General features: G+C 43.8%; 1 long non-coding RNA gene across 1 annotated transcript in view; it reads right to left on the reverse strand.

Annotated features, from left to right (window-relative positions):
- Positions 1-746: 746 nt before the first annotated feature.
- Positions 747-26,494, reverse strand: part of LOC141415085 (uncharacterized) — a 75,018-nt gene continuing 49,270 nt past the window's right edge. Inside the window, exon 3 of the long non-coding RNA XR_012440114.1 lies at positions 747-1,077. This is a non-coding gene — a long non-coding RNA (uncharacterized lncRNA). The remainder of the gene's footprint in view (positions 1,078-26,494) is intronic.

Below are 26,494 nucleotides of genomic sequence, written 5' to 3' on the forward strand. Positions count from 1 at the left end.
GTAAGCTTTTGGAGAAAGGGAGCAAAGAAAGAGAAGGAGGGAAGAAATTTTATGTTTAAGCTCCAATGGGGTTCCCTATGCACATTCACATGTACTCTTGAGTCCTCAAGGTAAGCTACAGCAGTGGTAAGAATCACACTCAGCTTGCAACTGAAGACAGGACACTTAGAGAAGGTAAGTGCTAAAAGTCACACAAAAGCAGACATGCCAGTAATAGGGACAAAGACAGAAAAGAAGATAAATGAACACTCAAATCTTTTTTCTTTCTTTTTTTACATTACTGGGGTTTGAACTCAGGGCCTTGCCCTTGCTAGGGTGGCTCTCTGCCACCCGAGCCACACCCCCAGCCTCTTTTTGCTTTAGTTATTTTTGAGATACACTTTCTCATTTATGCTCAGGCTGTTCTAGAATAAGATCCTCCTTTTTATGCTTCCTGTGTAGCTGGGACATAATACCCAGCTTTTGCTTTTTTTTCTTTCACACTCAGCTTTTTCTTGGTTGTAAGCCACTATACCCAGGTTTTCTTTCTTTCCTTTCCTTTTCTTTTCTTTCTTTCTTTCTTTTTTTTTTTTCTTGTCTGTTTGTTGTTGTTTTGAGACAGAGTCTCCCTGTGCAGCTCAGACTGGCCTGGAACTTGCTAGGTAGTCCAGGCTGACCTGAAGATCACTGCCTTCTGCCTCCCAAATGCTGGGATTATAGATGACCACCACCACACCTGGCTTCAAGTTCTTCTTTTTTATTTTATTTTATTTTTAGCAGTACTATGGTTTGGACTCAGGACCTCATGCTTGCTAGGCAGGCGTTCTATCACTGGAGCCACACCCCCACCCTTTTTTGCTTATTTCTCAGATGGGGGTCTTGCATTTTTGCCTGGGGCTAGTCTCAGATGGTGATCCTCCCACAGAGCTGGGACCACAGGCGTGAGCCACAGCAACCAGCATTCAAATCCATCTTATGGGATTCCAGATTTCTGAGATGGAAAGAGATTCAGAGGTTCTATAGCCCACAGCTATCAGCAGCATAAAATCCTTCTTAGCCTTGGAGAAGTGCGTCTGCACACTTGAACTGAAGGTCAACCTAGTAAAGAAAGAAAGAATGTAAAACTTAATGGTTCCACTGGTTCTGCCCTCCCTTTCCCTCCCATCCTGTAGACCAGGCTCTTGTTGGAGATGCTTACTGCAAGTTAACGGGTGTCTGGCCCAGGGGTAGGGACCACAGCAGACAGCACCACAGTCTTGTGGGGCTGTCTCCCCACTGGGATCTGGGACCTGATGCAGCCCCAGGCTAAACTGCAGTCTTTGCCAGTCCAGGCACCAAGACAGCTATGTCTGTTCCAAACCATCCCACAGGCCTGCACCCCAGGGAGCAGGCTCAGTGGGAAAGAATGTGTTCCTAACATCCATGTCGGGGATCCCATTTCTTTCTCTGAATTTCCTGACTGGTCTGTGGAGGCTTCCATGCTGCCCCAGAGAGAAAGTCCCAAGATGCAATGCTTCCCACCCAAAACTGTCTCTCAGTCCCGCAGGTCGCCCTGGGTGCAGTCAGCCTTGGAGCTGTGTAAGTAGCAGATTCTCGGCCTCCTGGCATGATTCACTGGTCTCTGGTTTCCCAGCCAGTGACGCATCCTGACTCAAATTTGAATTTATAATCTTCATTAAATCTTTGAAGAGAAGCCCGGGAAAATTAAGTGGTATGAGAAGAGAAAAAGAAAGAGAGAGGGTGGGGAAGTGTCTCATCCCTGGGATCCTTCAGAGCAGGGGTCAGGAGCAAGTTGGGCACTTTGCTGAGGACTCAGGTCACTGTGGCAAGGCAGTGCTCCTGGCTTCAACCACACTGTACAGATCTGTCCGGGAATTCTCCCTGCCCATAGGAAGCTTCTGGAAGAGTCTTTTTGGATTCTCCAGGTCACCATGGTTCCTTCCTCCAGTATCCCATGACACTCTGCCTGCTCTTCTCAGAGTCCCAAATATAAATAAGCCACTGCGTAAGTCCCTAACAAAGGAGGATCATTAAATAGAAAAAAGAAAAATCAGCATTCAATCATCTGTAGCCACACAACATCCATCACAGCAAGACACTCATTAAATGTCTTAAATTAAATGTGAAGTGAGTGCTGTCTTCCTATAAAAGATTTATAGGTACAGATTAGGCACTGTGGGGAATGAGAGGGGAACCCCAGGTAGTGAGCCAGCTCACATGGATTAGGGCCAGTGACAGCTGAGTAAACCTGGACAGGTTGCCTTCTCTGTCTAGTTCTTGCCAACCCAGGCACTGGTAACATTAAGAGCTTCAAAGGGTTTCTGGAGATTCTTCCAGAAACAGGTCTAGCGGAGAGAGGGATCCCCAAGGGATGGGCAGAAAGTGTGTGTGTCCACTCACTGCCTTGTGGCTGTTCCCCCGCTGACTCCTCCCTGGGAGATGGAACTGCCACCTCACAATTGTATCTCCTGGGTCCTTTGCCACCAGGAACTGAAGGACATCAGGAGGAGGGAGCCTGTCTGTGAAGATCTGTCCCTGTGCACGTCCACCATCCATGCCTCACACATCCTACTCACCAATGAAAGCTCATTTTCTAGTCCAAATCTCTGAACAGCCCTTTCCCACCATTTTGAAAATTAGGACATCTGCCCATCTCCATTTGGAAGCTCTGAAGAGTTCACAGTCACACATCTGCAATTGCATCTGTCCCCGGGATGAAATTCATGACCTTGAGGACGATCACACATTGAGAGATGCTGTGTGCGCCTTCCAGCTCTCTGCCTCACTCGCCCTCCTCCTGCTCCTTCACAGCGATTAGCCACATTTCTCCTCTACGGAAGTTAATCCTTTTAAAGGAAAAAAATCAATACAAAAATAGAAGTTGAGAGTTTTGGTTTTTCTCCATTAATATTTCAGCTATCCCAAGGAGAGGGTCTGTGACTCCTTGGATTTTCATTTCACTCTGATGATAGCTTTAAAAGCGCCTTGTTTGTTCTTGCTCTCAGACTACTTGAAAACATCACCTCCTTCTGCAGTTCAGGAATTGTGACTGGCTCTACAGATCTCTGCTGACCTTGGGCAGGTCACCTCCTCCCATGTCTGCACATGGGCTCTCAGGATGCCAAACTCAAGACAGGCAGCTCCAACATGCTTGCTAGGGTGGTTCCCCTCTTCTCTGCCATGCTCATTTGCTGTCAGATAGTCAAATTGTAATCCTTAAACTCTCCCAGACTGTTAAATCACTTCTGCTTTGAGAGCCTCCATTTACATCTGATTTTCTGTAACATTTGCTTCATTAAATCCAAGGCAAGTGCCAGAGTTCCTATCCTTGATTCCTGTCTAAGACTACCTCTACAGTCTGCCCTTTCCTCACCCTCAAAGTCAGCTCTTTCTCTTTCTTTCTTCTCTGTCTTTCTCTTTCTCTTTCCTTTCCTTCCTTCCTTTCTTTTTCTTCTTTCTTTTTAGTCAGAGTTTCACTAGGTATGTCAGACCAGCCTGGAGTTTACAATCTTCTTACCTCTGTCTCCCTAGTGCTGGGATTACAGGCATGCTCTACCATATCCAGCACTGTTCTTCTAATGATAAGTCTTGAGTCTATATAGACTAGAAGGATTCTCCCAAGTTCAAACCAGCCCTATTCTCTGGGGAGAGAAGAAGGAACATACAACTGAGGTGGGAACACTATGAACATTTCAACTTTATTTCTTCGGTAAAAGTCTAGAGTAAATATCAAAACAGGAACATTTGTTTATTCTGGGAGCAGCTAATACAACATTGTTAGATTATTCTCAGTATTTTACAACACTTTTTCAAAGTAAAATAATATGCTTAAAAATAATTATGTGTAGGCCAAGTGTGGTGATGCATGCTGTGTAGGCCAAGTGTGGTGATGCATGCCTGTAATCCCAGCACTTGGGAGGCTGAGGCAGGAAGATCGTGAGTTTGAGGCCAGCCTGAGCTACACAGTGAGTTCCAGACCAGGCTGGGCTACATAGGGCTATATCAAAACAACAAAAAAGAATAATAACTATGATTATTACGTATAGTTCTCAGTTCACCTCACCACTTCCCCATATTTTAAGGGAGAAGCTTTACAACAATACCAGAATTGATCTGGCATTCTACTTCTTCAAACCTTCTAACTTCACGTCTCAGGCATGCCCCTCACTCTGGCCGCTTACCAATCCGGGACACATGGCCTCCAAAGGCACCGCATCTCTCCCGCCTCTTCTTCCTGAGTTACCATCTTTCTCTTTTGCAGTCCTTGGCATGGGTTTTGGCCCCCACCTTCTTCCTTAGAAAACACTTCTTTCTGACTTCTTCCAGCTGGCTTGACTCGTTCTTCCTTGTCTGGGAGTTCAGGACTCATTTATTCTTTCTAATAAGGTGAAACACGATGACACATTCCTGACATCTTTTTCTTTCTCCTCCTGAAATAACCTGAGTTTTCTTAGAGCCCACATCAGTGTGACTCCTTTCCTCTGTGACACCAGCTGAGAATAGATTTACAAGAGAGGCTGCTTGGTCTCCTGCAGCCTCTGCAGATAACCCACAGCTAGTTATCTGCAGAGGCTGCAGGAGATCACAGGCCACCTGGATGTGTGTCCCTCATGCCACCCTGGGGACAGAAGAAGGGACAGTTGGGGAAGCACAAACACAAGCCTGGCTAACTTCATAATGTCCCAGTGGCAATTCTGTGTAGGACACACAATGAAATGGAAGTCGTTAACACAGAATAGGAACGACACTAACAAAATTTATGAAGGAGGTTTTCTGTGCAAGGTACATAGCCGATAAGAGATTGTGGGACAGCCAGCATTCAGCCTTCGCCAGCAGGTGAGGAGGGAGGGCCTTGAACACGTGCAGAAGAGATACAGGAAGATGGAGGTTGCACCAGTTGGTCCCAAATTGTGTTGGAGCCAGACAAATCCTCTTCAACTGCCACCAGCCAGGGAGCAGGGGTTCTGAAATCGACCCACAAAGGCAAGAACATTTGTAGAAAAGAAGACAAGAAAGCAAAGTGCTACTTCCTTTAGGTCCAGTGTCTCACAATTACAAGCAATAAGTCGCAGGATCAAAATTAAGTCTGTGGTAAGAGGGTTGACAATTCTGAAGCTTAAAGGGGTTGATGATTCATAGGCAGAAAGCGAGCATTGTCCAGTCAGTATAAACTCTGGGCTTAATGGAGGAAGTAGCCAGTGTATGTATACTGTTCTAAATCAGCCTGACACTCAGAAGGACAACAGGGCCTAGACCAGAAGTCATCAAAGGATACTCCTTCATCACTGCTGGCTCAGGTGTCACTGGTACTCTGGTTTAATTTTATCTAGTGTGTATTGTTTTTGGATCTACACACACACACATCACCATGTTTATTTAATTCACTGCTTAGTAAATTCTACATAGCTCCTTGTATGCCATGGGTTCTCTTCTCACCAACTCACCATCCTGTTGCTTTTATTGAAATGAACATAAAATCACTTGGGAGGACGTTGTGAAGAAATACCTGACATGTGCTGTGAAAAAAAATCCATGCCAAGAAAGGGAAACTCGGCTCAGCTGCCACCCTCAGAGAATTCTTAACCAGGCAAGCCGCACACGACACCGGACAAGAAATAAAAACTTTTGAAGGTTAAGTTTCCACCAGGATAGCATTTACTATGCAGTTGGAAAGAGGGAATTATTGCCTCATGAAATGATAGGTGATAATCAGAGTCAATACAAGAGTTGAGAAAGCATCAGACAAAGAATGATTTATTGCTAAGCAGATATTAGAAATCACAGTTACTATTAGATATGGAAAAGAAGAAAATGAATTTTAAAGTTGACAGCAAATTATTTGCATTGCACAAATATGAAACTATGTGCATGCATGTAAGTAGTAGCTCTAAGGCGTTCCCTTTATTTTACATTGTTTTAGGACGAAAGAGTGTGCAATACTCATTTCCTTACATTTCATTTGATATTCACAATATCTTGCACAGAAGACAAGGTCAGTATTAGCCCCTTTTTATAGAGGAGAAAACGAACATTCAGAATCAAGTCCAATGCTGCTTCAAGGGCAAAATGATCAAAATAGCTTGGTCATGGTGGTGCACATCTGTAATCCCTGCTACTGGGAAGGGAGAGACAGAAAGATGGCAGTCCAAGGCCATTCTGGGAAAAGTTAGTATGAGAGCCTATCTAAAAAAAAAAAAAAAGTAAGGCTCTGAGTTCAATCTCCAAGACCAGAATAATTTGATGACTTTCTGGATTAACTCTCTACCCTTTATTAAAACTTCAATCCATAAGGCCAAAAAAGACCCACAGACCTTGACTCAAATTTCTTGAGAACTAATCAGGAGATAGTGGTACAAGATACAGAGCACAATATTCTATAAATTAGGAAACTCCACAGAATGTTGCTGGTGGTTGCTATTTTCTTTTAGGTACCACTTGCTAAGCATCTGAAACCAGACACGGAAATGCCATTTCAGTCCCTCCCACTGCACAGCCAGTGAGACATCCCAGCACCACTGAGTGAGGAGTCGGGGTCTGCAGGACTGTCCCCCTTCCTCCATCAATTCCATATGCCACCAGAGCCACTGCCGAGAGAGGAAATTGCAGTCCTCCTGTTTTATGACCTTCATGGTGTGGCTGAAGGATTTAGAGCAGCCAGTCCCATCAAGGAGACTGGAGCTCTGGGAAGCTTGCTCTTCATGTTCATAAAACACTTTCCTGATGTGTCTCAGTCTCAGTGGAAGTGGTGAGGATGAGTCCTCAAGCTAACCCTTGAGACCAGCCACCCTGCCCTGGATCTGAGGCCAAGGAGGCTGGGGACAGGAGGCTGGGTGAGTCCAACCTCAAGGAGGTCAGGCTCACAGTAGGCTTTTCTCAGATTCTTAAACGTCGAGTATGTTATCCAAACTATGGTGTTAAGGAAGAGACACTGGAGCCAGCCAAATGTAAGTTCAAATCCAAGCCCTGACACTAGGTAATTGTGCAATCTCGAGCAACTTCTCCAACTTCTCTAAGACTCAGTTTCCTCTTTGGTTAACATGATAGTAATAATCCCTGCTTCCCACCTTTCCTGTAAGAACTCAACGAGATAATATGGCTGCTTAGCACAGCACCTCTGCCCATTCAACCACTGCTAACTATTACTGTCATTGCAACAACCACTAGCAGTTATTAGTAAGAACTCATCAGGGCTGAATGAAGTCAAAGATCTAAGCAACTTTGGGGCCAGGATGTTTTGGTCAACAGAAAAGGGTGCCCATTCTCTTCTCTTGTGGGGGTTACTGGGAAATATAAGAAAGAAGGATCGGTGAGCAGCCCAGTGATAGAAGATTTACTTCCACCATGCATGTAATCCTCCCCCCCACCCACATACTACTTCCTTAATTTGAATATGAGAAAAGTGGATTCAGTAGACCAGACGCAGACGTGTGTGACAATAACCCCAGCTCTAAGATGCCCAGGCCTTGCCTCGATCCGAGAAAGAGCTCATAAATCTGAACATCTGGAGCATTGGGTCCCAGTTGCATTTCTGCCCCTAGGGAGCCAGACAACCTTGGCAAGGCATCTTCCTTCTCATCTATAAAAATAGACAGTGGTTTTGACAACCCATAGGTCCCATCATGCCTGCATTCCAGGAGTGTCTGATACAGGGTGATCATGATGGGCCTAGGACACTGGGAGAGAATTTTCTCTTCCCTCCCCAAGGAGTCCTCACCCATTGGACCACTAGCTCCAGAGGCAGAATCCACAAGACACCTCTGGCCCCATGGCATCAATAGCTCTATCTACGCAATTGGTTTCCCCTCCCTTTCCCATTCATAGGCACACACTCCTGCCAGCTGGGACCAATGTTTACGTTTCTCTAATCAGCAACATTCAAATGGACACACTGAATTTCATAGCATCTCCCACGTCACATTATATCAGGTTAATTGCTGTTTTCTTCCTTTGAGGTCAAGATATCTACTGTTCATGTCATGAAAGCAAATCCTCAAATGTTCTGAGTCTATAAGACATAATGACATTTAGCCTAAAAGATACCTGTGGTCCTTTCCCCCATCCCTCCCCATTCCAACCCATCTACTTGGCCATATGCGGATCTCTATGCTAGAGAGATTCCCTTAGGACCACAGACATCCCAGTGCTGTCAGAGATGGCAACTGTACCCCCTAGTTTTCTCCATAAATCAGAATGAGTTCAAAACCTGGGCTCCCAGCTATACTGGTTGGAGAACAAGGGAAACCCTCAAGCAATCCACTGTAGAGTTTGTCAACTGAGAACATCCTGTCAGTGTCTCAAATCTCCATGTGGCAAATGGAGCTGGTGATGTCAACTGTTCCAGCATCAAAAGTAAGCTGAGGGGAAGGGAGAGAGAAAGGAGGGGTTCTTAGGAGTACAGATGTGACATTATGGGCTGCCCCATAACATGGACACTAAAGGTGCCACCCTGAAGGGGCACCATTCTGATTTGTATCCTGTCTCCTTTATTTACTAGCTGTGTGATCTCAGAAAAGTTATCCAACCTCTTCCTAAGTCACCTGATTTGTAAAATGGGGTAATCACTCTTCACTCAGGTTTTTTTTTTTAATAAGAATTAAATGAAGTAGCCAAAGACCTTTTTACTTAGTAATTACCGATTAGATTACAACTACTATTTTGGTGAAACTGTGAGTAAGTCCTGCCACACAGCCTATATATTTTTGTTTGATGAATTCCGTACATTTTGTATCTGGCTTTCCTACATAAATCTTGAGACCTTCACAATTTCTCATCAAAAGAAATTTTACTTTCTCTAGAAGTAGGTAGACCTAATGGACAGGAATTATACAACTGTATAAAACACATAGCAACACAAGACCAGTGACTGGTCCTCTTTGCAACAGAGTCCTTCTGTATCTGAAGAGCAGGGCCTAGAGGCAGGGACACAAAGGGGACATGGCCCCTGTGCAGGATGAGGAGCAAAGAGCAATGCTCCTGAACAGTAAGCATCTGCTCCACAGCACTGTTCTGGCTAAAGAACAAAAGACCAATCACTGTGAGCATGAGGTAGGGTTTTGCATCCCTCACACAGAGTCCTTTGGTCTCCTGTCCCTTGATGCTACTACTGGATGTCACACTGGCCCAGCACCTAGAGTCAGTCAGTCATTTCTCAAGCGAGACAAGGATCAGTGGGAGCCACAGCTCACCATCATTCCTCTGCTGTCTTGCCTCAATTCTATGGCAGACTTCCTCTGGAAGGTCTTCCTCCAGAAAATGGCAGCCATTGGGAAACAGGCCCAAAATGGGACATGTTAACTCTGGAGAAGATAGAAACAAGGGCAGACCAGGAGGAAGTAAGAGAGAACTCTGTCCCATAAAGGCTAATAAGAAACTAAGAGCAGAACATTCTGAAGTGAAAGAAGCAATAAATCAACGTATCCATAAATTGCAATTATTCCAGCTGATTCTTCAACCAACTGGTGTCAGAGGCCCACTAGACGAAGAGCAAAGAGAAGCCAATGTGATTCTAAGAATCTATATGGACTTGTCTTTGACCTGCTTCAGCCCTAGAACAGGAATCATGATGTTTGAATATTTCAAAAGTCCCACAATGAGAAAACCCCAGAAGAAAGGTCTTGTTGAGCCATTTGACTCCAGGGTAATTACTGGAGAATTACTTCCAGCACTACCATGTGTCCAATGGACACAAAAACATGTTTGTTCTGTAAGAGTGGCTCATAAAAATTACATGACCTAATCTCATCACTTTTTATTTTAGACAAAAATGTCTAAAATAAAACAAAAATCATAGTTGGTCCCAGACCAACTCTAAACACTCACAATGTTTAATCCCAAAATTGTCGCACACTCATGGGTAGCAAGGACGTTTACCAGCAAAAGCCCCCTTCCCATGATTGGATCCATTACCCCTCTTCCTTTTCCCCATCACTCCACACTCCACCCCGCTTAGAGGCCCTTCCAGCTCCACAAAAATGCTTTGAGAGCATTTTTGACTCTTTTCTTTCCATTATTCCTAATTCCAACAGCCATTAGGTCTTGCTAATTCTTCTTTTGAGAAACACTTACCTTCGATCCCAATTTTCCTTCTGTATGGATACAAGCCCAGCTCAGGCCCTCATTCCCTTGCATCTGTTTTGAGACCTTCTTGTCACCTGTTTCCTCCCTCCAATATGGTCTGCTTGTCAGTGTCCTACCAATCTTCCTAAATACAGATTTTTCACATCATGTACCCATGATTACTTATTCCTACCAAGTCTTGTCTTCCCTTGCTCACATTCAACTTGTCACTTGGACCTGTTTTACCACCAATGGTTTGTACTTGGAAGATCTTTATCCCTACACGGCAGAGTTGTACCCAGTCTCCATTGCTAGCTTAGAGACAGCCTCTATCATGAAGCCTCCCCTGACTCTCATAATAACAAAAGTTCTGTGTTATTTTACGCCTCCCTTTTAAATAACCGTAATCACATTTCATCATTTAAGTAGCAATTTGCAAAGTTGAATTATTAGCTATGCATCCATCTCAGCAAACCTCCTTCCCACGAGCTCTCTGTACATAGCATCACAATAGCACACTCTGCTTGTTGAATTTATTTTAATCATCTCCACATGCAGTCAATTATTCATGCTTACCCCAGTCTAATTCCCTCTCTGATCCTCTCTACTTATTTTAATCCTACCCATTCTTTAAGGATCACCTCTGTTTCTAAACTTCTGCATGGGATCCTGAAGTAAAAAATCCTGCTCCATCAATTCTACCTCCTACTTGGATAGGATAACTCTAGACTGTGGGTGGGGAAATGGGATTTTGTAGTGAACCTGATGGCAGGAGAGCATTTGATAAGCATTTCAAGATAGCCTCATGGATAAGAAACATAGGCTGGATACTAGTATCATTAGAATAATTAATACCTGATTGAATTCCATATCCAAAGTGTATAGGGCTCAGGCCTGTACCTAAATTATTCCACAAATCTTCATACAGCTCCATTTTATTAATGGATTTATATTAAGGATCCCAAGGCATTCTTAATACATAAGTAAAAAAGAACAAATAACAGCTGCCCAAATAAAGGGGAGAGGGTAGGAGAGTTGGCACATGATTTATCAGAAATAGGTTTTAAAAATATCTAAGAATTTTAATTGACATTGAACTCAATACCTCATAATAGAATGACAGATGAGGAAAGGAAAGAAGGAAGAGAGGGAGGGAATAAATGATTCCAGGTGGTAAAAGTCCAGCAGAGCCACTAAAGCTTTGTGGCACACTAGGAAGGTTAATGAGTGATACTTTGCTGAATAGCTCTGTGGTCAAATATTTTGAGAAACCCTAGGATAGATAAAAAGAAAGCAGGACTACTCAGATCCTTTAGCACACTAGTGTACATTCTGAAATCTCCTAGAGGGATGTTAGTTTATAGGATATCCCAAACATATTTGATTGTGAAATTAATTTAACACCCAGCTAGGATTGATGGGAGCCCCTTTGGGTCATACTGATTTAAAGCAAAGTAATTCACCTCTCTGAGCCCATTCTAAAGTGCAGCATGCACTCTGAGTACCTCAAAGGAGAGGGACATAGAGCAGCTGGACAGGATTCAGAAGAGTGGTCAGGCTGGCAAACTACAGAACCTGTGTTTTGTCTGGAGAACTGACATGGCAGGGGACAGTGGTGGTCTTGATCATTGTAATTAAATATGTTGTGTTAGCTTTCCAACACTGTGACAAAATACCTGGGAAAACTGACTTAAAAGGAGGAAAGATTTATTTTAGCTTACAATTCCAAAAGTTTCAGTCCATAGTGGGCCCACTTGCTTTGGGGCCTATGGTAAGACCGAACATCATGAAGGTAGGAGTGTGTGGTGGAGGAGGCCCCTGTCTCCTGACAACCAGGAAGCAAAAAGAGATGGAGGAAGAGGTGGGGATAACAATATGACTTCAGGGGCATAACGCCAATGACTTCCTCCAACTAAGTTCCATTTCCTAATGGTTCCACCCCCTCCCAATAGTACCACCAGCTGAGGACCAAGTTTTAATACATGCACTTTGGGGGGGTCATTTAACATCCAAACAACATATGTAGACATCTATCACACAAGGAAGGACTCATGTGAATGCAAAGAATAAAACTAAAATGTATAGTTGGAATCTTCAATGTGTCATGCTTTAGCTCCTTCTTGTCTTCCGTTATTCTGGTGAGGTCCTAATGGCCCAACTGGGGTGTTATATTCTTGCATTTCTGATTCCTTTGCTTCCCTTTCCTTTTTCCCCAGCAAAAGGAGTTGAGTCACAAAGGATCAATCAGGGCACTTGAACCCTATCTGAGGTAGTTTGAAGAGATGAGTTCATGGGTTGGTCCCAGCCAACACCTTCGGGGAAAGCTGAGACAAAAGCCAGGAAGAGAAAATAACAGCCCCAAGTCCAAAGGGCGGGATACAGTACACAGGATCTAGGGCCAAGAGTCAGGCCCAGACAGAACAACAGTGGAATTGGTACAGGTCATGGACCTGGTCCAGATAATTGCTACGAAGAGCAACATCTGTAGGGAGCTGGGATATGAGCTGTCAGGCTGGCGTAAATTCAGAATGGCGAGGAGTCCCAGAAGCAGCAGCAGGAGTTTCCCTAGTTTACCCCAGGGAGATAGTCTGCCATAGACCACATAGCACTTAAGTGTTATCCATAAAAACACCAACATTTTCATGAATTCCATGACTCTTCTCCTATTGCTCTCTTAAGACTAACGCTTCAGGAATCGTCTCCTTACCTTGAATTTCTTCAGCATTTGTATTCATTAGTCCAATCTCTTCATTTTCAAATGAAGAGGAAGATCCCAGAGAACGGAAATAATGAGTCATACAAAGAACTTGATAGGTTGTGGAACGGCACCACTTGAACCAAGACCCTCTGAATTGCCCATCTCACTTTTGTCCCTTTGTGTTTCCATGGCACCCAATACAATGATCACTTCCCAGTCTGTGCCCCATGAGTGTTGGTTGAAGATGAGTAGACATCAATGTGCCAAGAACTAGTGTGGAATTCTCTAATTAAATAGCAAAACTGGAAGAGTAAAGAGCCATTGCAGCTTCTACTCCAGGTATAGGCTGATGCCTGCATTTGGCAGTGGGGAGTGAAGGGCACCTTTTTTGCATGATAGTGCTGGCATGAGCTCTGAGTGTTGACCCCAGGAAGATCCTGTGAGCCCAGCACACCACAACAGATTCTAGAGGATGTTGAAGAAGAGCTCTGGGAAGTCTTTGGTCCCTGGCTGCCGGTAAATAAAGCACAATTTTCAGTTGAAATATGGGCTATGGGTTTCTCTTTTCCTCGCATCTAGGAACTCCCTGAGGCCCCCCCAGAGTTGTGCGGCCAGAAAAGGCCATTAACTCCCAAAAACTCAGGGTAAGTGCTGCTTCCCAGCCAAGACTCATAAAATTTCAAACAGAAACCCTTCTAAACCCAGGAAGATCGGCCTGGTTGACAAGAAACACGTGGGCAGGGCCAACACATGGGATGCATTTTGCTCTGAACAGCTTCTTTTGATGATGTGTCCAAGGGCTGAGACCGCAGCTCTCCACACCTTCGTGGCAAGGGCTCAGCTCTTGTTTCTTTAGGCCTTGGCATCTGGTTGGAGCTCTGAGTCCCCAGGACTGCTGACTTTCAATGGCCTCATTGTGCCACAAGAACGGCCCCTGACCCTATGGGCATGAACACATAACACATTGTCATATCTCCACCGGACCATATCCACCTCCATCACAAACAAAGCTACAAGTGTGGGTTCTCAGCTGTCGGGCAGGCAGCCTGACATGGAATGTTCATCCTAGCTTGCATGGAGGATTATTTCCCTGCCTGTTCCACCTTCCTAGAGAGGCCTTCCAGCCTACAATGCATGACTCCTTCATCGGATTCTCAGTGGTGCCCTGATAGGTTCCATTACCTTCGTCTTCAGAAAACTCTCCCTCAGTTGTCTTTACAACTCTCGTTATCCAGGGCCCTACCATGGATCCAGGCCAGAGCTGGAACATATTCACCTGAGCCTCTACATCATCAGGCACTGTAGAGGTCTCTCCCCAACCTGGCATCCTTTGCATCTTTCCTACCCTTTCTCCTAACCTTAAGTGCTTCTCCAGGAAGCCTTCCTCTCTTCTCTTCTTTTTTTCCTCTTTCCTCCTCTTCCTTCTCCTCCTCCTCCTCCTCCTTCTTCTTTTCTCTCTCTCTCCCTCCCTCCCTCCTTTCCTCTCTCCCTCCTCCCTCTTTGTTGCTGTTGTTTCATTTGATGACAGATTTCAAAGCAGGAAGATCATGTCTGTCCCTGTTATACACTCATTCAATTGAAAACCCCTGCAGATGCCCTAATGGGGCTTTGTTGGGAGTGGGGAGAGGGTCCCCACCCTGTGTCCCAGAGCCAGTAACCCAGAAAATTGCCTTCTCCTTTCATGTTCAGCCTCTAGTCTTCCAGATACATCACAGTTACTTTTGTAGACAGGTGGATAGAACTTGATAACATATTATTACATTGATCTTTCACTGCAATTAATCACAGTTGGCAGATGGATGGTTGGGAGGATGGAAGAATGGATAAACAGAAAGGTGGATGAACGAGTTAAAGAAATACTTAGTGACTCCTATCAGACGCTGGACCTTGTCTAACACTATCTTCCTGTGTTGGATACAAGAATCTTAAGTACTCAAGTAGGTACCTATCTCCAGCCATGAGGTCAGTCAGTTTTTCTACCTCTGGAAACTGTCCAGCCATCAAGGTACAAATAATAATCTTTTCTGTTCAGAGCAAAACAATCAGAGGTTCTGTCCTGGCCCCAATCCTGGTCTGTGCCTGGTCACCACTCTTAGACCAAGGAGTCTTGTTAGCTAAACGTGCTTCTCCCAGCCAATCACCATTTGTTTCCAGGACCCCAGCACCACACACCCACAACTTCCCTGCTCTCATCTCCCCTCCTCCTCCTTGCTTCATTTCTAAGCACAAGCAAACTTACTCATTTTAAATATTTTCCTGTTGACATATCTTTTAAGAATGAGGAGGAGTAGGGGTAGAAAAGTTAAACACCAGACATAAGCCATTTAACCACAAAGAAACGCAGAGAATTAACAAAAAAAAAAAAAAAAAAAAAAAAGCCCCTGCCCAGAGGGCTTGCAGTGTATAAATTAGACACATAGAGAGAGTATAACAAGACAGGGCAGGAAGCCATTGAGAGACAGGTGGCAACTAGGGATAACTGTCTTTATTTCTGGCCAAGTCAATCTGTCACCTGCCACCTCCTAGGCAGCTCAGGGGAAGGCTCGGGGTCGAGATTAAAAGAAAGCACCGAAATGAGCATGAAGGCACAGCTGAGCGAGGCCTAGACACTTCACCTCTGCTCCTTCCTTCCCTGTATTCCTACAAGAGAAAGGAGAATACCAATAAAGAGCTCCCCACCTCCATGGGACCAAGAGGAAAAGGCAGGCATGAGCACCACCCAACAGCAGGACCCAGGACTGACATTGGCTTTGCTGGTGTATTCTAATGTTAGTTTATTACCGTACTAAAGCCCTGTGAGCGGAGTACACCTTCCATCCATCCTCACCTGTGCAGCATCCTCTATAAATTCCAGTCCAAGAGCCCAACCCTATCTCAGTCCAACGCATCTTGTCACACTAACACGAGAGCAAAATGAAAGCCTAAAACCTTGGGAAACGCCTTGTAAAGCTCACTTAATACACAGTCAGTCTTCAAATTTCCCAAAATAAATTTGCTGCTCCGACGACGACTCTATGGATATACATACTCAATATGCAAGTCAGGAAGGGTGAATTCTAACTCCTTCACTACAGTTTTCTATCAGTTTGAGGAATGATGCTGGAGGCGACTGTCTTGAGCAAGGTTTATGGAGCTGGCAGAGTCTGACCAACACGGGACTCAACCCTGACTTCATCAGGAACACACAATGTCCACTTCTCCCCTGTGAATGGTCCCTTCTCTCCCTGAATCAGCAATGGCATTATAAAATGAAGATGAATCATGGGAGACCATGTGTTATACAGGCCTGGACCTGGGATCCTCTTACTACCAGCATTCGTTTTTTGAATAGTCACCTGAACTCCATTTGCTGCATGGTCTCTACCCCAAATTACACAGCACTAAATGACACAACAAGTTGATGTGGCGTTCTGTGTATTTCTCTCTTTCTTCTGTAATTTCAAACTTGTTTAAGAGGAGTCTTTCTTTAACGAGAATGAGCCAGAGAAGGGAGAATAGACACAAGGGTTCACAGTACTGATAAGGGAAAAATTGAAGCATCAGGTGCCATGGAAACAGTTAGGACCCAAAGGGAAGCTAGAGCCATCTTGAAGAGGAAGGACTCTCTCTGATTTATAAGCCGATGACAGTCAGCCCCTTCCAAACTTCTCCATAGTGTGGGGGATGGGAGGTGGCAAGATAAGGGGAAAGAGAGTAGTCTAGATAGAGGGCCCCAGGTCCAGGGTGCCAGGCTCCAGAGCCTACCTTGGACACTAGAACCAAGTCCTCAATCCTTGAGCTATGCTGGAAAAACAAGGCCAAGGCACCTGAGCCCATGGGTCAGTCCTCTGCCTCTGCTGCTGAAACAGGGAGAGTTTGGGACAAGCCCCGATGTGTGCGGAGAAAGTCGTCTTTCTGGAATAGCAAGTAGATTAACGAGGCTGAGTTTTACAGAAAACATGTTTCCAAACACATTTGCCACAGGCCAAACATCGCCTCAGAAGGGCTTTATTTTTAGAAGAACTTTAAAAGTATTTTCTTTATAGTATCCAAGACTAAAATCAATCCCTGTGACTACTTGAAGCTCCATGTACAGTAAACCTTCTGGGACAAGACAGTCATCTGACTAATTCTCACCAGAGTGATGGTGCACATCAGTGAGTACGAGAGGAAGCACACGTGGAAACTGGGAGTGGAGAGGGTGGGAAGCTCTCCTGTTTTAGTGTTGTCTGATTGAAAGTACCAGTTGGAGAATCCAGTTCCTATTTGACTTTGTCACATCTTGGGCATGTCATGACTTTCCCAAGTCTCAATTTTCCTATTTATATAAGAAAGAATTGCAAAAATCCATTTCCTTCCAGAAATTTCTTTCAGAACTGGGAAGAAGACACACCTGAGATTCCTTCAGTTTCCCTAAAGGAATATTCTTTGTGTTCCTTCATACAGATTTGAGTTCAACCATAGCTGGAGTGTTTACACAGAATGAGGAAAGCATTTCATGGTTGCAGATCCAATCCTTACAGCCAACCTATGGAGTAGGTGACATGGACAAGAAGCCTGGGACTCAGGGAGACTGGGTGTTCTCTCAGGTCCAGAGCTCTAAGTGATAAAATGGTGCAATTCATGTTTACACCAAGGCAACTCCCCAACACCTGCTGTTATTGAATTCTATGATCAGTTGTAGAGAAGCTTTCTGGCTCAAGAGTGTAGGATTGACTAATAATTGTGATAATTGTTACAACTGAGACTCTACTAGGAGCATGTGCTTGGTTAACGTACATTGAATCTAACCCTCACAGCAAGCCTACATCTTCCTCTTATAGGCCAGGGAGGCTGGGATTATGGTAATATGAGTAAGAGCTTACACTTATGCTGTGCCACCTTCCTCCCCATCAGGAACTTTTGGAAAATTTTATGACCCTCCCAAATAGCAATGGGATCTCAGAGACTTCAATTCAGGGTGCTATTATCCAAGCCAGTTCTTTTTTTTTTTTTTTTCTTTTTGGTAATAGTACAAGTTGTTGAACTCAGGGCCTTGTGCTTGCTAGGCCATGTCCGCCCAGCCCACTGTGCTTTAGTTATTTTTTTGAACAGGGTCTCACATTTATGCCTGGGCTGGTCTGGACCACGTGATCCTTCTTTTTATACCTCCACATAGCTGAGATGACAGGCACATGTCACCACACCCAGTTTTTATCATCATTGATTGAGAACTTGTCTTGGGAACTTTTTGCCCAGGCTGGCTTTGATCAGCAATCCTCCTAGCTACCTCTCAAGTAGCTAGGATTACAAGTGTAAGGTACTGCACCTATATCTAGGCCCAATCTTTAAATTTCACCCAGATTGGGACACCAGAAGATATGATGAATTCCTCAAAGACTCTGTACATGCATGGGAAAGTTATGTGTGACCTGGGAAAAGAGACCTTATTAGTCTTCCACCCTAGGCTGCAATACATTATGGCCATACTTTAAAGCAATTATTTGTATGTCTACTAACATTGCATCTTCTTAATAAGCATGAAGTAGATGCTTCAGGGGTGTATGCACCTAGACTGGGGGAAAAGGAGCATGAGACAGCAAGTAAAAAGAACCTATCTTACCAGAGTCAAGGCACAGACTATCCCAACAGGCCAGAGAACCCAACTCCACACTCAATCCCAAAGAGCTAACACCACAGACAGCATGAAAACAAGAGGACTTCCAACTTTAGAAATAGAATTGCAATAACATAAAACTTTTCTTCCCCCAGGCAGGCAAACAAACAGCCCTAAGGGGTATAAAAGAACTGTCCCCAAGGAAGGTGGCATAAAACATATACTTCTAAGGACATCATTGACCAAGATTTCCAGGAGTCTGTCCTTGAGTTTCTCCCCAGATGGACCCCTTCCCTGGAATATAAATCAGTCAGACTCCCAGGTACACTGAGTCATCAGCCCCTTCTCAGGGGGGCTTGGAGTCTACCTAGTGTGGAGAAAAAAGCCTGTCCCACTCCCCCACTGCCGAGAGAGTGAAGAAAGGGAAGAGGAACGGAACCAAGAGTTTACATCAGGTTCAATTTACAAAAGAATCTGCTAATGCAGTAAACTCATTACCCATGTATGACTTCATTATTTAATGAATTTTCCACCCAATTTGCCACCTCAGGATAACATCCCCCCACCCTCCCATGCTCACAAACGCCAAAGGGAGTCCTAGCACCTGTCATTAGTCAGCAAAGATTCAGAGAATATTTGTGAATTTTATATCAGCCAAAGCATAATGTAGATAAACCTGCTATTAAACTCCCCTCCGCACATCATCATCATCTCCTCTCTCTCTCTCTCTCCACACACACACACACACATTCCACAGTTAATTCTCTGTGATTTGGGGGTTTAACCACATTCTTGTTCCTCTAGAGTCTGCACTTGGGCCCATTCTATTTTCCTGTTTAAAAAAGCAGGCCTCACATCTCACCCCGTGGTCCTGTTAGAAAAGGAAAAACAGTGGTAATTTCACAGGATTGAACCCAACTCTCAGCAGACAAATCTGGGATGTGTTAGGGACGTGAAAAGAGCTCCACATTTGCATGGCGCCTTCCTTTCTCCAAACCCCAGATGAGATGAGTGAGAGATTTTCACTGGGGACCTACCAGCAAGCAGAGTCCTAGCCAGCCCAGCTGCCCGGGCCTCCAGGCCTGACTCCTCCTGACCACAAAAGGCCTCGCTGGGACAGGTTGGACCATGTCCCTTCAAACATTCCAAACTCCATTGTTCCAGGCCAAATTCAGAGCTGATAAGCCAACCCTCCTTCCCCTTCTCCACACAGTTTTAAGTGGGAGATGTTTTGCTTTTCACCTCCACCTCACCCTCTCCACTGATATTTAAACAGTTGGCGTTTCCCACCCTGGTGACCCTCAGCGCCCCATGGTTCTACTAAGCAGCTGTGTGTGTGAGCTGATGAGCACTGGTGGGAACTCTGGGGTCGGCTGAACTCACAGTGGTCTCCCCAGTGGGGTGGAACTGCTGGGCCCACAGGCAGCCTTCTAGCCTCTAGGGCTTGAGATAGAGACGTCTCCCTCCATACTGTGGGAGATGACAGTGCAGCTCAATTTTCTGTCCTGGCAAAAGGCAGTGGCTATTTTAGACTAGCCTGGTGGATAGGAAGATAGCTGACCACTCTTATTGTCCAAAAAAGAGAGTGAGCCTCTCCAGAAGGTGAGAAGCCGTCTGTGGCTGGTTTGGATGCATATTTTAAGTTTTACGTTGAAGTCAATTCTTTTCCCATACGGTTTCCACAATGTTGCTTTTCTTTATTTTTCTATGAAGAGCTGTTTTCCTGTACTCTACAGCCTGTGACTTTCCAGGCTTATTAAAGTATCTGAAGGGTAAAAAATACACAGAACATTATTAGTTCCCAATAACCTGAAGCCAGAAGCAAGCCTGTGAGGTTAAGATTTTCTGCAAAGCTCACTCTTACCCCTCCATACACCTTGCTTGCCTCTCTCCCCATCCTGGCGCCCTCATGAGCCTTCCTGGCAGCCATGGGAGTGCCACAGTAGCACCCACCCTTACAACTAGCCCCCTTTTCTGAGCTATCCCCTAAATCCCAAGTTCACCTAATTCAAATGGATGTGTTAGATAATGGGACGAATTAATAACAATTTCTATGTGTAGAATTAAAGACTTTACAGAGTAGTATTTAAAGGTTGTTACATTAATTATGTCACTTAATAATGATTTGGGGCTTTTGTTTTAGAGACAGCATCTTACTATGTAACCCAGGCTGGCCTTGAACTTGTGATCTTTCTGCCTCAGCCTCCTAAGTGCTGGGATTACAGGAGCACACCACCACACCCAGCTAATAGTGTTTTTACATTGACCCATCGCTTAGTCTGAAAATTTTTCTCTGTGTTATAGATGAAAAAACCCAACTTTTGGAATTTAATGGTCTGGTTCCAAATCACAGAAATAGAAGAACGGGAGCAGAGACTAGACCGAAGTTTTCTGGTTTCTCTCTCCAGCTTGGGTCTCCTCTTGAAAGAGAATAGCAAGAGTAGATGGGCCTGAACGACCTCACAAAGCAGAGACACGCTAGCTATTTGGGGTACTTGTTCACAGTGCTCATTCCCCAGCACCATCCCAGACCTTTGAGAGTGGGTCCAGAAATCTGCAATTGGACTGATTTCTGCAATTCCTATGCACACTGATGTCTCCGAACCTTTCTCTTACATCAAAGAAATAAATTTCTAATGGTGGAATTTCAGACTTAAAAGAAAGAAAGGTCACTGAACTATTTGGGAAGCAGAAACTCTTATGTTGAGTGCCATTAACAGTTTCTGTGTGCCTACATGCATGCTATCCCACCCAAGTGTTATTCCCTCTTCGGTTCCTCCCCTTCCATCTCTACCCCGAGGACATTTTCACCCAGCCCTGAGCACACACCTGCAGCTTGGGGCAGGAGTCATGCTCAATGCTTCTTTCTGTTTTCTGTCCTAGTCTCTACCCTCTGTTTTGCTTGATATTGTTAAATATAAACTCAAAAAAGGAAAAGAAAATATAAAAAGATATTAAGAAGATGCCTCCTTCTTCCTTTCCAGAACATTTTTCTCCCACCACTTTGCAAGAATAATGCATTGTTATCATGGATCAAATCCCCACTGTGGCTCTATCCACGGAAACGTCAAAAACATCTGGATAATTGATTGGCTTTTTCTTTTTCATTTGAATGTGCAGTATTGTGTATTACCAGCCGGTGTATTCCTCATAGGAAATGCTGGGGATGTAAATCTATCCCTCGGCTCTTCAATTAAAGTTGCAAAAACATCAAGAAGGTCTCGCCCTTGTAAACACAGAGAGCCTTTCCAGGAAATAGCCCTGCCACTGTGTTAACAGATGTGGTGGGGCAGTTGGGACTGAGTGTGAAGAGTTTTTTCCTTAGGTGGTTCCTGGATAGCATCACCCACTTTCCTCTTTTCAACTTCTACATTACTTCATTTAGCTTTTCGACTCTGATTCACCTTGAGTCCCTGTCACATGACCTATAAATAACCCAAAGGCCAACCCTGCGGCTGTCATCTGCCATCAGTGAGGCTCCCTGGATTGGGCCACATTCTCATTTGCTTCCTGGCACTGAGTAGTGAACAGCTTTGTAATTATACAAATGTGGATGAGTCTTCCTGACTTTAAAAGCCTGGATGAGGAAGGGGGGAATTCAGTAGGATAGATTTGATACATTGTAACAACTATTGTAAATGCCACAATGTACCCCTAGCACAATTAAAAAAAAAAGAAAAAAATTAGAATTAAATGACAAAAAAATAAATAATGAAAAATAAACATCTGGGCGAAAAGTGGAAAATCTTTAAAAAAAAAAAAATCAGTGCTTAGCAGCGTGGTGACAAGTTTCCAGATACTTAAGACAATTTTTAAATCCAGGTTCTGTAGAAGTTATTGTTTTTTTTTGGGGGGGGTGTATATGTGTCAACATTAGGAAGTCTTTGGGTGTGCATTCTTCGGCCTCAAGGAGGGGTGCCAGCTCCCAGCAAAAAAGCACTGAGTGCCTTCATCCAGAGAGAGACCCCAGTCACTAAAGACATGTAAGAGCAAAAAAAGACTTCAATGTAGCAGTGAGAAGATTCATTGTACAGGAGGAATCTTTTGGGTTTTTTTTTTTTTCTGGTGCTAAGGATTGAACCCAGAACCTTGCTTAGGCTAATCAAGTGCTTTACCCCTACTCTATAGCCCCCAACCCTGGAATCTTCTCTTTTTTTTTTTCTTTTGGTGGTAATAGAGTTTGAACTCAGGGCCTCATACTTGCTATGTAAGCCACTCCACCAGCCCTTTTCTGTGTTCGGTATTTTCAAGATAGGATCTCTCAAACAATTTGCTTGGGCTGGCCTTGAACCATGATCCTCTTGATCACTGACTCCTAAGTAGCTAGGATTACAAGAGTGAGCCACTGGCACCTAGCTCCTGGATTCTTAAAGATAAGCATTTCTGAGTTTGGCTATGCTCTAGCAACAGTCCCAAAATTTGGCCAATGACAGCCAAAGTGAAACAGAGATAGAAGTCATCGGAGCTGATTCAAACAAGAACTGAAGCCAGCTTGGCAGAGTGATTTAAGTGGTAGAGCACCTGCCTTGCAAAGGTGAGACCCTGAGTCCAAAGCCCAGTATCACCAAAAAAAAAAAAAAAGAAAGAAAAAAGAAAATGAGCTAAAGTGGCAGAGATGTCACCTCATGGATGCCAAGATCCTGGGGTGATCATAGCATCTCACCATGTGCTTAAATTACTGAGAACAGCCAAAAAATTGCCCACAGGAGTCAAATGATAAAAGCAACCAGGCAGCCAATGGGGTAGTATGACAGGGATGGCCTTCCAAAAAGGGACTATGATCAGAAGAGGGTGGAATGGTAGCCTTGAAGCAGAGGAGATGCAAGGATCATTGTAGCCGCGCTCATCCTTGGGTGGCTACAGGGAAAGAAGTGGTATCTCTCAGATTTCCTCCCCTCTTCCCCTGTACTCTCACCAATACCACTCCTGTCCCATTGCCCAAGAGATACTGGCAAGAGCATGCTGGGTACACAAACATTCCAGAGCCCATAGCTCTGTTTAGTCAGCATGCAGGAGGATGTGAGCAGGGACTTGAATGAGACTCTATGCAAGGAGAGCAGGAGGGCAGAGACCCCAAGGGAATGGACTCTGGCAAAACAACATGACTGATTCTTAGTGAGTTGGTACCATGGGGAGTAGCAGAAAGATAACTGGGCTGAATTCTCCATCTGACTCCACTAGCTTCCTGTGTGACCCTAGGCGGGTCATGTGGCATCTTTGGGGCTCAGTTTCTCCTTTGGTAAGTGGAGAGAGTGAGGATGGATGGTTCCTATGGCTTCCTCCAGCTCTGATCTCCAGTCTCATCTGAGAGGACCTCAATGACAAAGAATAGATGCCAAAATCACCCTCCCCCACCCGCCCTGTTCTCCCATAGACACGCCCTTCATTTTCTTCTTGTTGACGGACTGTTTTTTTCCCACAGAACTCTGTGGGATAGTACAACATAGCAGATAGGAAAACAGGAGTGAGTGGGAAAGGGCGGGAAAGGCTTCTCTGGGATTTCCCAAGATCCCTGCTCTCCAGGGCCAAAGGCTGAGAAAGTGTTCTTCCTCACCAGCAACCTACAAAAGGGAAGGTCTGCAGTCCCAACTCCACAGCCTTTTCCCTGCTATGCCTGTTTCTGCTTCAGTCCCTGGTCACTGTTCTCTACCATGACCTGCTTTCTCCAAGTTTTACTAGACTCTGGCTTATTTCTGTAGAGCTGAGAGCTCCATTGGTAGAATCTGTAGAACACAGTAATTTGGGTATCAGATAGTTTGTGCCACAAACATCTCAAAACTTACTGATTTAAAGCAACAACCAATTTATTTTGCTCTAATTCTGGCGTCAGCTGGGTGATTCTGGTCTAGGGTGGGTTGTATTCCCAATAGAAATACATTACAAACATATACTGTAATTTGACATTTTTCTAGTAGAAACATTTTAAAGAATTAAATGAAATAAATGATGTTAACTCCAATAATGTTTTTAAATTTAATCTAATATACCCAAAGTGTTGTTTCAATGTGTAATTAATATAAAATCTAGGTTTGTTCACATGATGGAGCAGGAATTCCTATCAGTAACAGAGCCCCAAGGCACCAGTGCTTTCTAAACCTCTGTCCTTTCATGTTTGCCAAATTCCCATTGGCCAAAGCAATTCACATGACCAAACACCAACCCAGAGTCATCTACCTGAATGCATGATTACTGTGAGGTATCTTGGAGGCGGCCATTTCTCCCTTTCCCCAGGATCTAGGGTTCACCCCACCACCAGTCTCTTCCTCCCTCCCTTCCTCCCTCCCTCACCAAAAAATTCAAAATAGAGAAAAGCACAAAAAAGAAAAATTAAAATAACCTGTAATCCCAGAGATAATACCATTAACTTTTCCACTATTTTTCTATGCATACTTAGAAAGGCATTTTATAAATTTGCAACCAAATTATATATTATTCATTATTTTCATTTAACAAAATATCCTTCACATTTTCCCATGTCATCAAATAGTCTCTAAGGCATAAAGTTTAATGGTTTTATTATATTCTACTGTATGAATATATCTCAATTTATTTAAATAATCCTTTATTGCTGAAGGGTTGGCTCTCATTTTTCATGCTTATACATAATAAATGAATCACTTTAGTTCACACATTTTTCTAATTCACTCAATCCTATTTATGAAGAATCAATTCCTAGAAATAGAATTTTGTACATTTCATGGTGTCAGATTCATTCAACCAAAGTTAGTAAGCATCTGGAATGTCCAGGCACTCTCAAAGGTACTGGGGAACAGCAGCAACCAAACAGACAAAAAAAAAAATCCTGTCCCCTTGGAGGACTTTACATTCCACTGAAGGAGTGCTACAATATTATCTAATACGTCAGAGAGTAATAAATGCCACAGTGAAAAGCAGATTAGAGATGAGGTTGGGGTAGGGGCAGGGTGAATAGAGTACTCAAGACAGGCCTTACTCGTGCAACAGTTGATTTAAATATATATTCTTGTGACAGTTGACTTAAAAATATATTTTAAATGATATTAAATATGTTAAAATTTTTAAAATATATATACAGAAAGAGAGAGAGAAGATGGGGGAAGATCAGGATCACTGAGCAAAAACAATGAAAAGGTAACCAGGTACGTCATGGGTTTCCCACAGGCTGTCCTGTTCACCTTCACCTATACACACATGGAAAGCTGTAACTAAACTCCATGTTGTCAAGCTGGGGCTCATGGGAAAGGGTCCATGGTTAGCATAGAGCATAGGTCAACGCACACAGCAGCACCCATGTAACTCTAGGTGACAAATTCAGTGACAGACATATTATGGGCCAGTGGAGACTTTAGCATCCTTTCCAGAGGCTGACTCTTCATCTCACTGGAGCCAGCTCACCTCTGTAGTCAAGTGTTCCTTCCTGCTGATTGGCCAGAAATCTGTAATTAGTGCTTTTTTTTTTTTTTTTTTAGAAAGTTTAAACCACAAATAACAGAACCTCTTCTACCATTGTTTGGAAACTCTGGACACTGAGTATATATGAAATGTATTAAATATATACATGAATTGTTTGAATTAATTAAAGAGACACCTATACTTGAGGAGGACAGAGAGGCTCCTTGGCATTATAAAGGCAGAGTGACATAAGGACAACCATGTAAATAAGGTAATCAGGATAGGCCTCACTCCTGTGATATTCAATAAAAAAAAAATCTTGAAAGAAGAACTTGGGTCTAGTTGTAACTCTACCACCAGCTAGAGTAACATCCTTGAGTACAGCTTTACTCTCTAGAATTGTCGTTTTTTTATCTGGACATGGATAACACAATGTACATTCCTACCTTTAAGGACTGCAACATAGAAAACACCTACAAAAATCTCCCAGAAGCCATTTGTTGCTGTTGCTCACAAAAGCATTCAATAATGAAGTCAACAAATACTTAGGAATGTCTGTGCTGTGCCACGCATTGTACGTGTCAGGAACAGTCATTCTGGGTGTTAGAGACAAATAAGAAAGAGCAGTCCAGATCTGCAGTCTACAAAGGAAGATTTGTAGGAAAATGGAGAAGGCAGTAGAGGACAAAGGTAAAACTAGAAAGAGCAATGAACAGGGTACTGCAGGATTCTCAGCAAGGGAATATTTAGGATGGTAGCAGTGGGAAAGAAAGAAGTGCACTGATTTTATTACATTTTTCAATACGATTTCTAAT

The sequence above is a fragment of the Castor canadensis genome, chromosome 12 (assembly GCF_047511655.1).
Source record: "Castor canadensis chromosome 12, mCasCan1.hap1v2, whole genome shotgun sequence".
In the NCBI taxonomy this organism is placed as follows: Eukaryota; Metazoa; Chordata; class Mammalia; order Rodentia; family Castoridae; genus Castor; species Castor canadensis.